This window comes from Lolium perenne, chromosome 7 (assembly GCF_019359855.2).
Source record: "Lolium perenne isolate Kyuss_39 chromosome 7, Kyuss_2.0, whole genome shotgun sequence".
Lineage (NCBI taxonomy): Eukaryota > Viridiplantae > Streptophyta > Magnoliopsida > Poales > Poaceae > Lolium > Lolium perenne.
In genome coordinates this window covers 38,150,980-38,165,277 of record NC_067250.2, presented here as the reverse complement: position 1 = coordinate 38,165,277, position 14,298 = coordinate 38,150,980, and the positions used below count along the sequence as shown (strand labels likewise).

At 45.7% G+C, this 14,298-nt stretch overlaps 1 long non-coding RNA gene across 1 annotated transcript; it reads right to left on the bottom strand.

The window, feature by feature from the left end:
• Positions 1 to 305: 305 nt before the first annotated feature.
• On the bottom strand, positions 306 to 1,247 carry LOC127313443 (uncharacterized). The gene is made up of 2 exons (XR_007859002.2): positions 798 to 1,247; positions 306 to 620 (listed from the first exon to the last, which is right to left on the bottom strand). It is a non-coding gene; the product is annotated as an uncharacterized lncRNA (long non-coding RNA).
• Between the last annotated feature and the right edge of the window lie 13,051 nt (positions 1,248 to 14,298).

The following is a 14,298-nucleotide window of genomic DNA, read 5'->3' as shown; positions in this document are numbered from 1 at the left end:
ATCATCGTCTCCGACCAAAGAGCCAAGGGCCCAGAACTTACCTCCGACGAACGGCGTGGTGGAGGCAGGGACGGAGACAAGGGGGGACGAGGGGGGGGCGCACCTATGCTCATGATTTTCCTTTGAACACAAGCCATAGCAGCTCCTTATTTCTGTGATTTTAGCTAGTTCTGCCCCCCTCATACTAAGATTGCCCCCCTTATACTTCATTTCTGGCTCCGTCCCTGGGTGGAGGTGCCTCCGAGATCGCCCTCAGAGTCGCTACCCATTTGCTACCATTGCATATGTTTCTTGAGTACAAGTAGTTGTACATCGGTTCATTAATATAAAACGTTTTGGCAGTTTAACTTGAACAGCCAAAATGTGAAAACGTAGAGAATAGTAATGTATATATATGTTATACAATTCCATGGATTGGTGCACCAGCTCGATCTGGGACCAACAAAATAATAACCAACAAATGAAACAAGAAGAAGTTGACTATAGTGATACACAGTAGTATGACGTCCACGGAACGGAAGGGAGGAGGCAACCATATGCTTTGCTCCACCCACCCCTCCGGACCCGGACAAGTTGACTCGTTGACGACCTGCAGCCAGTTGAGTGATAGCTTATTGGTCCTGGAATGAAATCATCAGAAAGAAGTTAGTGTGGATCGTGTGCGAGTACAAATATGGCGAGGTGTCAAGATCTACGGAAGAAAAATAGCTAGACCAGGAAGGAAAACTTGCTGTAAGAAAACGAGTGAACACGACCACATGCATGGGTCGTCGCGTGCAGGTGCAGGATAGCTCGACCTTAATTTTAGTGGCAAGTGGCTAGCCAAGACGCGTTGCGACGGCGCCGGCGGCCTTGGTCCCGCCGAGCTTGGCAGGGCGGCGGCCGAGCCGGGCCAGCCACCACCCGCGGCGCGGCAGCCACGAGAGGAGGCTCTTGAGCGCCCGCTTCAGCACCTGACCCCTCTTCGGGACGCGCCGTGGTGGCGCGGGCGCGGGCGCCGTAGCTCGCGCGCGGCCAACGCTTGCCGCCGCCCGTCGGCAGGTGCACGCTGCCATTCAGGAGGAGGCCGGCCGGGGATACGAAACCGGCTTCGGCTTGTGAGGACTGAGAACGGTGTGGTGCGTGGTGGGAGTACGCGGGACGACGCGCGTGGGGAAGAGATGAGAGGCGATGCCGCGTGGTTTAGTCTTTGCTCGATCGATCGGTGGTAGCTTTGCTTTGTGAAAGAGAGGGAGAGAGAGAGGGAAGTGGTGTAGCTTTACTAGTGCTAGATCGCGCCGCGTGAGCGTTTTATAGAACGGGACGGGAGCTGGTGCCTGGAAAATACCTCGATCGAACACGGCCGGTCGGATGGATGCATGGCTTGCGTGCCAGTGTGCCACATAACGCGCCTGGACTGAAGAACAAGTGACGACACTATATCGGATCGACCTCTTCGCTTCATCTCATTTCTGCGTTTCTTCTTGAAACGAAAACAAAAAAAAACCTTCACCACCATGCATCTTCTTGTTTCGGGGGAGCGATTGACCGACACGTACGCCTGCCTGCCTCTCGCGAGCTCCCGGCCGGTTGCCACGTGCGGGTTTCAGTTGGGCGTTCGCTGTCACTGCGATGCTCCCAACGCCAACGGCCCAAGTCACACGTCAACCTGGCGACGGCGCCGATAAACAAATGACATCTGATGTGGAGGGTGACAAGGCACAACGAACCGGAACAGACTTCACTGGCCAGTGCCCACATTGTTTTCTCCATGCGCAACTGACTGCCCACTTAGGTTTATACTCCGTACTATACACTGACGACGCGCAAAATATTGATCCGTGGGAAATATCGAAAAACAGTTAGTACTAGGAAACTGCTCCTGTACGGAAGCACTACTTCATCACGGCTTTGCAGCCAAAGACAACCGCCGGAAAACCAAAAATAGACAAGGCTAGTGACTGTGAGAGTGAGAGTGACGGTGGTCAAATTTCAAGGAAGTTTACCTGGCCATTCTATTTTGCCTTCGGCTAGCCAGGTTCCTTCCTGGAACGTTCGATCTCAATGTACAACTTCAATTCCATTGATAAGCTGAATCATTCCCTTTTGGTTTTTGTTTTGCACGAAAGCATGCCGGTATTACCGTTCGGCCGGCGTTCGCTGTCCTTGTGATGCGCCCAACGGCCAAAGTCACACGTGTAAACCAGGTAACGGCGACGATAAACAAATGTGATCTGATGTGAGCGTGACAAGGCAACGAGGCGGAACTGACTTGAGTGGCCAATGGCCACATTTGTTTTCTCTTTCAACTGACCGTCAACTTATAGTTTATATATAATACACTGGCGACGCGCAAGATATCCATGGGATCGTCGAAAATAGCTAGGAAAGCGCTGCTGCACGGAAGCAGTATTTCACGGCTTTGCAGCCAGAGACAACCGCCGAATCTAACCATAAATAGACAAGACTAACTAGTGAGAGTGAGACTGACGGTTGTCAAATTGCACGGAAGTTTAACAGGCCCTTCTAATTCTATTTTACCTGAGAGGAGCCAGGTTCTTGAACGTTCCGTTTAAATGTACCCTCCCAGACAGGACAAGATCAAGACAACAGCAATCCACTCGTCTTGGAGCTAAACCTAGCCTAAATCGTTGACTCTCATCTCTATAACACAGTACAACGCAGATGCTCGCAAACATGCACGTATACTCACCTCTAAGAACGCACACACGTACACTCTACCCCTATCAGCACCTTCGAAGGACCGAGCCAACATATTTTAAGGTTGACGAAGTTACCACCGGCGTCTCTCTATTGACGGGCGCGTTACCTACCACCGAAAACATTGCGCCGGTTAAATCCTTGTAAATGCAAACACCCATGCCAAGTCTAGAACTTCCTGGGTGGGCTAGTTCCACCACAAGGAACCTAACCACCAGAACCAAGCTCAGTTTGCCGATCTATATCTGTAGTAGCGAACCAGGGAGTAGGTATTTACGTCCAGAAAAAGTATCCAAACTTGGGTACATCGAGTACCGATCTTGTCCCTGGAAGCCTTCGACGACTTTCTCCCCTAGCTGGTAAGTCATCTCTGATGGCACGTACCGTAACTTTCCCTCGACAAAATCTACTTTAACTCCAAAAAATCATTTTTAATGTATGAAGAAATGTGGACCAGATACATATAAAAAATGAGTAAACCTAAAAAATCAAAATGCTTCGTTAATTCGACCTTTTACCCAACATATGTAACACTTACTACCCCACCGAGTGCAAAAAATGTCTATGTTACACATTGTATATGGTCTGGACCTTCGGCTTATCATATGTCACTAGTAGAAAACCTCTCATCCATCTAAGCCATTGGTACCGGTTCCCTTACGAACCGGTACCAATGGGGTTATCTATACCGGTTGAATGGCTCTGGCGGGCGAGGAGATTTGGTACCGGTTCGTTAGGAGCTTTCGTACCGGTTCGTGTTAGGAACCGGTACGAAAGGTCTTCGGCCAAAATTCAGACGCGTGGTGGGGCCCGGGCTGGACCTTTGGTACCGGTTCGTAACACGAACCGGTACCAAAGGGTATCAAATCGCCAGATCCCTTCCCGAGCCCCCTGCATGCTGGCTCTCATTTTTCTCTTCTTCCTCACACTCTAAATTTTTCTCCGCCTCTCACACTCCAATAATCTTTATTTTTCTCCACCATTTTAACAAGATTAACGACCTCCATCTATCCAAGGGTTAGCAATATCATCCTTTCTTCCGGCGTTCCTAATTTAGCTCATTTCTTTGGTAGTTTAACTCGTACTATTTTTCTAGTGCTAGCAAGGTGTTTGATGAAATGCCTAAGTTAGGGATTTTACTTTTTTTATAATCAATTTGAGCTGAAATTATGGTATATTTTGTAGGTTTTAATTAGTATCATCCCCGTCCTCACCGCCGTCGATCGCTAGCGTCGTCCCCTAGCCGGCACCGTACAACCTCGGTGAGCCTCTTCTTTTTTATAAAAAAAACTTAGTTTTATGTGATGAACTTGAATATTAATTAAGTTGGTCACTCATATATCCATGATGTTGTGTACTTAATGATTTTTGATATACATATAAAATGCAGATGAGTCGACAATGGATGTACGGTGACCGGTGCCATCCCGAGTTCATTACTGGCATGCATTATTTTCTCAACGTGGCTGAGGCAAACAGCAATCGAATGGTTTCATGTATTGTCCATGTAGTTCCCGTAAGAATATGAAGGATTACTCTACCTCGAAGACCCTTCACGTCCAATTCGCCGGAGAATGGTTTCATGCCCAGCTATAATTGTTGGACCAAGCACGGAGAAAGAGGGGTTATATTGGAAGACAACGAAGAAGAAGAGGATAGTGACAACTATCCCTTATTCACTGAAGACGGTGGTAGTAGAATGGGGGAAGACGAAGCTGAAGAAGAGCTCATTTTCGATGAGCCGATTTTTGATGACCCGGATGACGATTTGGGTCGGGCCATTCTTGATGCGAAGATGAACTGCGGAAATGAAAAGGAGAGGTTGAAGTTGGAGAAAATGTTAGAGGATCACAACAAACTGTTGTACCCAAATTGCGAAAATGGTCGAAAAAGCTGGGTACCACGCTGGAATTGTTGGCGATGGAAGGCAGCGAATGGTACTTCTGACAAGGGATTTGAAAAGTTGCTGAAAATAATAAAGAAGATGCTTCCAGGGGAGAACGTGTTGCCCTCTAGCACGTACGAAGCAAAGAAGGTTGTCTGCCCTCTAGGATTAGAGGTGCAGAAGATACATGCATGCATCAATGACCGCATCCTCTACCGCGGGGAGTACGAGAATTTGAATGCATGCCCGGTATGTAGTGCATTGAGGTATAAGATCGGGCGAGATGACCCTGGCGATGTTGAGGGTGAGTCCACCCCAGAAGAGGGTTCTCGCGAAGGTGATGTGGTATGCTCCTATAATACCACGGTTGAAACGTTTGTTCCGTAACAAAGAGCATGCCAAGTTGTTGCGATGGCACAAAGAGGACCGTAAGAAAGATGTGATGTCGAGACACCCCGCCGACGGGTCGCGGTGGAGAAAAATCGACAGAGAGTTCAAGTCATTTTCAGATGACGCAAGGAACTTAAGATTTGGTCTAAGTACGATGGCTTTAATCCTTTCGGGAGCAGAGCTCCACCATAGCACCCGGCCGTTGACTCTATGTATCTATAACCTTCCTCCTTGGTTGTGCATGAAGCGGAAGTTCATTATGATGCCGTTGCTCATCCAGGGCCCGAAGCAACCAGGCAACGACATTGATGTGTACCTGAGGCCATTGGTTGAAGAACTTTTAGAGTTGTGGCGTGACGAAGGTGTACCCGTGTGGGATGAGCACGAACAAAAGGAATTTAACCTACGAGCGTTGTTATTTGTAACCATCAATGATTGGCCTGCTCTTGGTAACATTTCAGGGCAGTCAAACAAGGGATACAATGCATGCACACACTGTTTAGGTGAGACTGATAGTAATTATTTGGGAAACAAGAATGTGTACAGGGCATCGTCGATTTCTTCCAAAAACAACATCACGTAAGAAAGAGAGGAAAGCATTTTGGAGGTGAGGCAGATAACCGAACGAAGCCTACCCGCCCTAATGGGGAAGTTATATATGATATGGTCAAGGATTTAAAAGTGATCTTTGGAAAGGGTCCCGGCGGACAATCTGCTCCGCATGATGTTGACTTCCGACACGTACCCATGTGGAAGAAGAAGTCGATATTTTGGGAGCTACCCTACTGAAATTCTTAGAGGTTCACTCTGCAATCGACGTGATGCACGTGACGAAAAATCTTTGCGTGAACCTGCTAAACTTCTTGGGCGTGTATGGGAAGACAAAAGATACACCGGATGCACGGCAGACCAGCAAAGTATCCACGAAGGAAACAACCTGAATCCAGAGAAGTATCAAGGTCCCGCTGCCTATGCTCTTACCAAAGAGGAGAAGGAGATCTTTTTTGAAGTCCTGAGTAGCATCAAGGTCCCGTCTCGGCTTCTCGTCGAATATAAAGGGAATAATAAACATGTCGGAGAAAAAGTTTCAAAACCTAAAGTCTCATGACTGCCACGTGATTATGACACAATTACTTCCGGTTGCATTGAGGGGGCTTCGCCGGAAAATGTTCGAGTACCCATTGTGAAGCTATGTGCGTTCCTCAATGCAATTTCTCGAAGGTGATCAATCCACTTACTCTACAAAATTTACGTAAGGACGTGGTCCAATGTCTAGTCAGCTTCGAGTTGGTGTTCCCACCATCCTTCTTCAATATTATGACACATCTCCTAGTTCACCTGGTCGAAGAGATTGGCGTTCTCGGTCCTGTATTTCTACACAACATGTTCCCCTTTGAGAGATTCATGGGAGTCTTAAAGAAGTACGTTCATAACCGTGCTAGGCCGTAAGGAAGCATCTCCAAGGGCTATGGAACAGAGGAGGTCATTGAGTTTTGTGTTGACTTTATTCCTGACCTTAAGCCGATCGGTGTTCCTGAATCGCGCTATGAGGGGACACTGCGTGGAAAAGGCACGCTAGGAAAGAAATCAGCAACGTGTATGGACGGACATTCTTTCACTCAAGCACACTACACGCTTCTACATAATTCCATCTTGGTGGCTCCGTACAAAGAGGAACACAAGGAGATCTTACGCTCTAAATACCCGGAGCAACGTGAAGATTGGATTGATGGAGAACACATGAAGACTTTCGGCGGTTGGTTGCAAACACGTCTCATGAATGTCACCGATGACGAGCAGCTGTACTTGTTGGCCAAGCAACCATCTTCTACTATATCGACTTTTCAAGGGTACGAGATTAATGGGAACACATTTTACACTTTCGCCCAAGACAAAAAGAGCACCAACCAAAACAGTGGTGTCCGCTTTGATGCAGAAGATGGCAATGGGAACAAGGTCACATATTATGGGTACATAGAGGAGATATGGGAACTTGACTATGGACCTAATTTCAAGGTCCCTTTGTTCCGGTGTAAATGGTTCAACCTGAAAGACGGGGTACAGGTAGACCCGCAGTACGGAATGACTACAGTGGATTTCAAGAATCTTGGGTACGACACCGAACCATTCGTCCTAGCCAGTGAAGTGGCTCAGGTTTTTTATGTGAAGGATATGTCTAGCAAACCGAAAAAAAGAAAAGAAAGGCAAGAGGACACATCATACGATGAGCCAAAGCGGCACATAGTTCTTTCAGGAAAAAGAAACATCGTGGGAGTAGAGGACAAGACAGACATGTCGAAGATTATAATAAGTTTGACGATATTCCACCCCTCAACGAAAAAATTGACCCAACCATCATCTTAAACAAAGAAGATTATCCATGGTTGCGTCGCAGAAAGAAGAAAGGGAAACGGGCGAAGAAAACTCAGAAGACTAGAGGAGATGGAGTATAACTTGTGTATCTCAATATGGAAATCACTTTTGTGTAATGATGTTACTGTATGTAAGATATTAACAATGGAGATGGTTGGCTTGTTTTACTAGTTAAGTCACGGGCTTGCAGGGAAATTTTTCCGAGGCGGAACTTCCGAATATGCCATATATAGGGCATGTGCACCAAGGGCATATTCGAGAAGTTCCGCCACGGGTGATTTCCCAACCCTTTCCACAACATTGTTAGAGGAGATGGAGTCTTCCACGGGCTTGCAGGGAAATTTTTCCGAGGCGGAACTTCCGAAGATGCCATAGGGCGTGTGCACCAAGGGCATCTTCGACAAGTTCCGCCGCGGGAGATTTCCCAACCCTTTCCCCAACATTGTTAGAGGAGATGGAGTCTTCCACGGGCTTGCAGGGAAATTTTTCCGAGGCGGAACTTCCGAAGATGCCATAGGGCGTGTGCACCAGGGGCATCTTCGACAAGTTCCGCCACGGGAGATTTCCCAACTCTTTCTTCCATCCATGGTGATGAAACTCTCCATCCATGTTGGCTTGTTGAGCTGCTTCCCATGGTCTATCGATGCTCCTTTTATAGGCAGAGCGTCCTTATCCTGCCGACAGCTTTAGTACCGGTTGCAGACACCAACCGGTACTAAAGGTTACCCATGTAGGATAACGTTGCATAGAAAACAAAAATTTTCCTACGGCGAACACGCAATCCAAGCCAAGATGCAATCTAGAAGACGGTAGCAACGAGGGGGTATCGAGTCTCACCCTTGAAGAGATTCCAAAGCCTACAAGATGAGGCTCTTGTTGCTGCGGTAGACGATCACTTGCCGCTTGCAAAAGCGCGTAGAAGATCTTGATCACGATCGGTTCCGGCGCCACGAACGGGCAGCACCTCCGTACTCGGTCACACGTTCGGTTGTTGATGAAGACGACGTCCACCTCCCCGTTCCAGCGGGCAGCGGAAGTAGTAGCTCCTCTTGAATCCGACAGCACGACGGCGTGGTGTCGGTGGCGGTGTAGAAGTCCGGCGGAGCTTCGCTAAGCAATGCGGGCAATATGGAGTGGAGGAGCTTGGCTAGGGTTTGGGAGGGGGTGGCCGGCCACTCTATGGGGGGCGGCCAGCTTATGGTCTTGGGGTGGCCGGCCCCCTCCCTTGGCCCCTCATTATATAGGTGGATCCCAAGTGTTGGTGTCCAAGTCTTCGAATAAGACCCGAAACCAAAACCTTCCATAGGAGGGGGAAACCTAGCCCAACTAGGACTCCCACCCAAAGGTGGGATTCCCACCTCCCATGTGGGGGGTGGCCGGCCCCCTATGGTGGAGTCCACTTGGGACTCCACCCCATCTAGGGCTGGCCGGCCATGGAGGTGGAGTCCCTTGTGGACTCCACCTTCCTTGGTGGTTTCTTCCGGACTTTTCTAGAACCTTCTAGAACCTTCCATAGAACCTTCCGCGACATTTTATTTCACATAAAATGACATCCTATATATGAATCTTATTCTCCGGACCATTCCGGAACTCCTCGTGATGTCCGGGATCTCATCCGGGACTCCGAACAAATATTCGAACTCCATTCCATAATTCAAGTGCTACCATTTCAACATCCAACTTTAAGTGTGTCACCCTACGGTTCGAGAACTATGCGGACATGGTTGAGTACTCACTCCGACCAATAACCAATAGCGGGATCTGGAGATCCATAATGGCTCCCACATATTCAACGATGACTTTAGTGATCGAATGAACCATACACATATATTACCAATTCCCTTTGTCTCGCGATATTTTACTTGTCCGAGGTTTGATCTTCGGTATCACTCTATACCTTGTTCAACCTCGTCTCCGCACAAGTACTCTTTACTCGTACCGTGCTATGTGGTCTCTTATGAACTCATTCATATGCTTGCAAGACATTAGACGACATTCCACCGAGAGGGCCCAGAGTATATCTATCCGTCATCGGGATGGACAAATCCCACTGTTGATCCATATGCCTCAACTTATACTTTCCGGATACTTAATCCCACCTTTATAGCCACCCATTTACGCAGGTGGTGTTTGGTGTAATCAAAGTACCTTTCCGGTATAAGTGATTTACATGATCTCATGGTCATAAGGACTAGGTAACTATGTATCGAAAGCTTATAGCAAATAACTTAATGACGAGATCTTATGCTACGCTTAATTGGGTGTGTCCATTATATCATTCACACAATGACATAACCTTGTTATTAATAACATCCAATGTTCATGATTATGAAACTAATCATCCATTAATCAACAAGCTAGTTTAAGAGGCATACTAGGGACTTCTTGTTTGTCTACATATCACACATGTACTAATGTTTCGGTTAATACAATTCTAGCATGATATATAAACATTTATCATAAACATAAAGATATAAATAATAACCACTTTATTATTGCCTCTAGGGCATATCTCCTTCAGTCTCCCACTTGCACTAGAGTCAATAATCTAGATTACATTGTAATATACCTAACACCCATGGCATTCTCGGTGTTGGTCATGCTTTGCCCTAGGGAGAGCTTTAGTCAACGGATCTGCTACATTCAGATCAGTGTGTACTTTGCAAATCTTTACTTCTCCATCTTCGATGTACTCGCGAATCGAGTGGTAACGCAGCTTGATATGCTTCAGCCTCTTGTGTGACCTTGGCTCTTGTGCATTGGCGATGGCACCCATGTTATCACAAGAAATGATTAATGGGTCCAATGCACTAGGAACCACACCGAGCTCTACAATGAACCTCTTCATCCATACCGCTTCGATGAAGCCTCCGAAGCCGCTATGTACTCGATTCTCGTTGAAGACTTCGCCACCGTGCACCGCTTCGAGCTTGCCCAGCTTATCGCAGCACCATTCAATATAAACACGTACCCGCATTGTGACTTAGAGTCATCGGGATCGGTGTTCCAACTTGCATCGGTGTAACCGTTTACAACGAGCTCTTGGTCACCTCCATAACAAAGAAACATATCCTTAGTTCTTTTCAAGTACTTCAGGATATTCTTGACCGCTGTCCAGTTGTTCCATTCCTGGATCACTTTGATATCTGCTAGTCAAACTAACAAAGATGTGCTATATCCGGTCTAGTACATAGCATGGCATACATGATAGATCCTATCGCCGAGGCATAGGGGATGTTACACATCCTTTCTCTTTCTTCTGCCGTAGCCGGTCCTTGAGTTTTACTCAATACCTTGCCTGGTAACATAGGTAAGAACCCTTTCTTACTTTCGTCCATTCTAAACTTCTTTAGAATCTTGTCCAGATATGTACTGTGATAGCCCTATTAGGCGTCTTGATCTATCTCTATAAAGCGGGACGCCTCAAATATACGATGCTTCACCAAGGTCTTTCATTGAAAAACTATTCTTCAAATAACCCTGAACACGGCTTAATAGTTCTATATCATTCCCGATCAATAATATGTCATCTACATATAATATCAGGAATGCTACAGAGCTCCCACTCACTTTCTTGTAAATACAGGCCTCTCCATGACACTGTATAAACCCGAAGTCTTTGATCACCTTATCAAAGCGTCGGTTCCAACTTCTTGATGCTTGCTTCAGTCCATAGATTGAACGCTGAAGTTTGCATACTTTGTCAGCATTTTTAGGATCGACAAAACCTTTGGGTTGTACCATATACAACTCTTCCTCAATATCTCCATTAAGGAACGCCGTTTTGACATCCATCTGCCAAATCTCATAATCGAAAAATGCAGCTATTGCTAACAAAATCCTCGCAGATTTTAGCTTCGCTACAGGTGAGAAAGTCTCATCGTAGTCAACTCCTTGAATTTGTCGGAAACCCTTTGCGACAAGTCGAGCTTTATAGACAGTAATATTACCATCAGCATCTGTTTTTCTCTTGAAGATCCATTTATTCTCGACAGCCTTTCGGCTATCAGGTAAGTCTACCAAAGTCCATACTTTGTTATCATACATGGATCCCATTTCGGATTTCATGGCTTCTTGCCATTTGTTGGAATCTGGGCTCATCATCGCTTCTTCATACGTTGCAGGGTCCTCATCATTGTTATCTACAATCATGACATTTAGACAAGGATCATACCAATCAGGAGTGGCACGTTCCCTTGTCGATCTGCGAGGTTCAGTAGTTTCCTCGTTCGAAGTTTCATGATCATTATCATTAGCTTCCTCTGTTGCCGGTGTAGGCGGTACAGGTACAACTTCCGGCATCGCGCTACTCGATCAACGAGTATAGATTCATCAATCTCATCGAGTTCTACTTTTCTTCCAGTCACTTCTTTAGTGAGAAATTCTTTCTCAAGAAAGGTTCCGTTCTTAGCAACAAAGATTTTGCCTTCGGATTTGTGATAGAAAGTGTACCCTATAGTTTCCTTAGGGTATCCTATGAAGACGCATTTCTCCGCTTTGGGTTCTAGCTTGTCCGGTTGTAACTTCTTTACATAGGCTTCGCAACCCCAAACTTTCAGGAACGACAGCTTAGGTTTCTTATTAAACCATAATTCATACGGTGTCGTTTCTACGGATTTTGATGGTGCTCTATTTAAAGTGAATGCGGCTGTCTCTAATGCATAACTCCAAAATGATAACGGCAAATCAGTAAGAGACATCATACTACGAACCATATCTAAGAGAGTTCGATTACGACGTTCGGACACACCGTTTCGTTGAGGTGTTCCCGGCGGTGTCAATTGTGAAAGTATTCCGCATTTCTTTAAATGCATGCCAAACTCATAACTCAGATATTCACCTCCACGATCAGATCGTAGAAATTTGATCTTCTTGTTACGTTGATTTTCTACTTCACTTTGAAATTCCTTAAACTTCTCGAAAGTTTCGGATTTATGTTTCATGAAATAGATATACCCATATCTACTCAGATCATATGTGAAGGTTAGAACATAACGATAACCACCGCGCGATGCTACGCTCATTGGTCCACATACATCTGTATGTATGATTTCCAATAAGTCAGTAGCTCGCTCCATCATACCGTAAAATGGAGTCTTTGTCATTTTACCCATTAGACATGCTTCGCATCTATCAAGTGACTCAAAGTCAAGTGATTCAAGTAATCCATCAGTATGGAGTTTCTTCATGCGTTTCACTCCAATATGACCAAGACGACAGTGCCACATATAAGTAGAATTATCATTAAGTTTAATTCGCTTAGCATCAATGTTATGTATATGCGTATCACTACTATCGAGATCTAATAGAAATAAGCCATTCTTTTGTGGTGCTCGACCATAAAAGATATTATTCATAAAAATAGAACAACCATTATTCTCAGACTTGAATGAATAACCGTCTTGCATTAAACAAGATCCAGATATAATGTTCATGCTCAACGCAGTACATAATAGCAATTATTTAGGCTTAAAACTAATCCCGAAGGTAGATGTAGAGGAAGTGTGCCGATTGCGATCACATTGACCTTGGATCCGTTTCCAACGCGCATCGTCACTTCATCTTTCAGCAGTTGTCGTTTATTCTTTAGTTCCTGTTTCGAGTTACAAATATGAGCAACCGAACCAGTATCAAATACCCAGGTACTAGAACGAGAACCAGTGAAATGAACATCTATAACATGTATATCAAATATACCTTCTTTCTTCTTCTTGACAAGGCCGCTCTTCAGATCAGCCAGATACTTGGAGCAATTACGCTTCCAGTGTCCCTTCTCCTTGCGTAATAGCACTCAAGCATCGTGCTTAGGGCCGTTCTTAGGTTTCATAGGAGGCGTGGCAGCTTTCTTGCCACCCTTCTTGAATTTTCCCTTAGACTTGCCCCTGTTTCTTGAAACTGGTGGTCTTGTTGACCATCAACACTTGGTGCTCTTTCTTGATCTCAATCTCAGCAGCTTTTAGCATGCCAAAAAGTTCAGGTAACTCCTTGTTCATGTTCTGCATATTGTAGTTCATCACAAAGTTCTTGTAACTTGGTAGCGGTGATTGAAGGACACGATTAATCCCCCACTGTTAGGAATCACTATTCCCAAGTCATCGAGTTTCTTCGCATGCCCTGTCTTGGCGAGCATGTGCTCACTCACGGAGCTGCCTTCTTCCATCATACAGCTGAAGAAATGTTTCGATGCTTCATAGCATTCCATGGCCGCATGAGTCTCGAATATAGCTTTCAGCTCATTCATCAACTCATGAGGATCATGGTGCTCAAAACGTTTTTGAAGATCGGATTCCAGATCGCACAGATGGCACACTGAACTTGAGAGTACCGAGTTTTCCGAGTCGCGTAAACAGCTTTTACTTCATCGGATTCATCTTCTGCAGAGGGTCACCTAGCGGTGCATCAAGCACAAATTGCAGATTTCCGCCAGAGAGGAAGATCCTCACATGACGGAACCAGTCGGTGAAGTTGCTACCGTTGCTCTTAAGTTTCTCTTTCTCTAGGAACTGATTAAAATTGATTGGGGACGCCATCTCTACAACATATATTTGCAATAGTTTAGACTAAGTTTATGACAAATTGAGTTCAAATTTTAATTCAACATAATTAAAAACCTAAGTGAACTCCCACTCAAAACAATATCCCTCGCATTGTCTTAGTGATCACACGAACCAAATCCACCGCACCTAAACCCGATCATCACGAGAAAAGGTGTGATTTCAATGGCGAACACTCAAAGTGTTCATCATATCAACCATATGATTCATGCTCTACCTTTCGGTATCACGTGTTCCGAGACCATGTCTGTACATGCTAGGCTCGTCAAGGCCACCTTAGTATCCGCATGTGCAAAACTGTCTTGCACCCGTTATATGTACTTATTGAATCTATCACACCCGATCATCACGAGGTGCTTCAAACGACAAGACTTGGCAACGGTGCTACTAAGGATG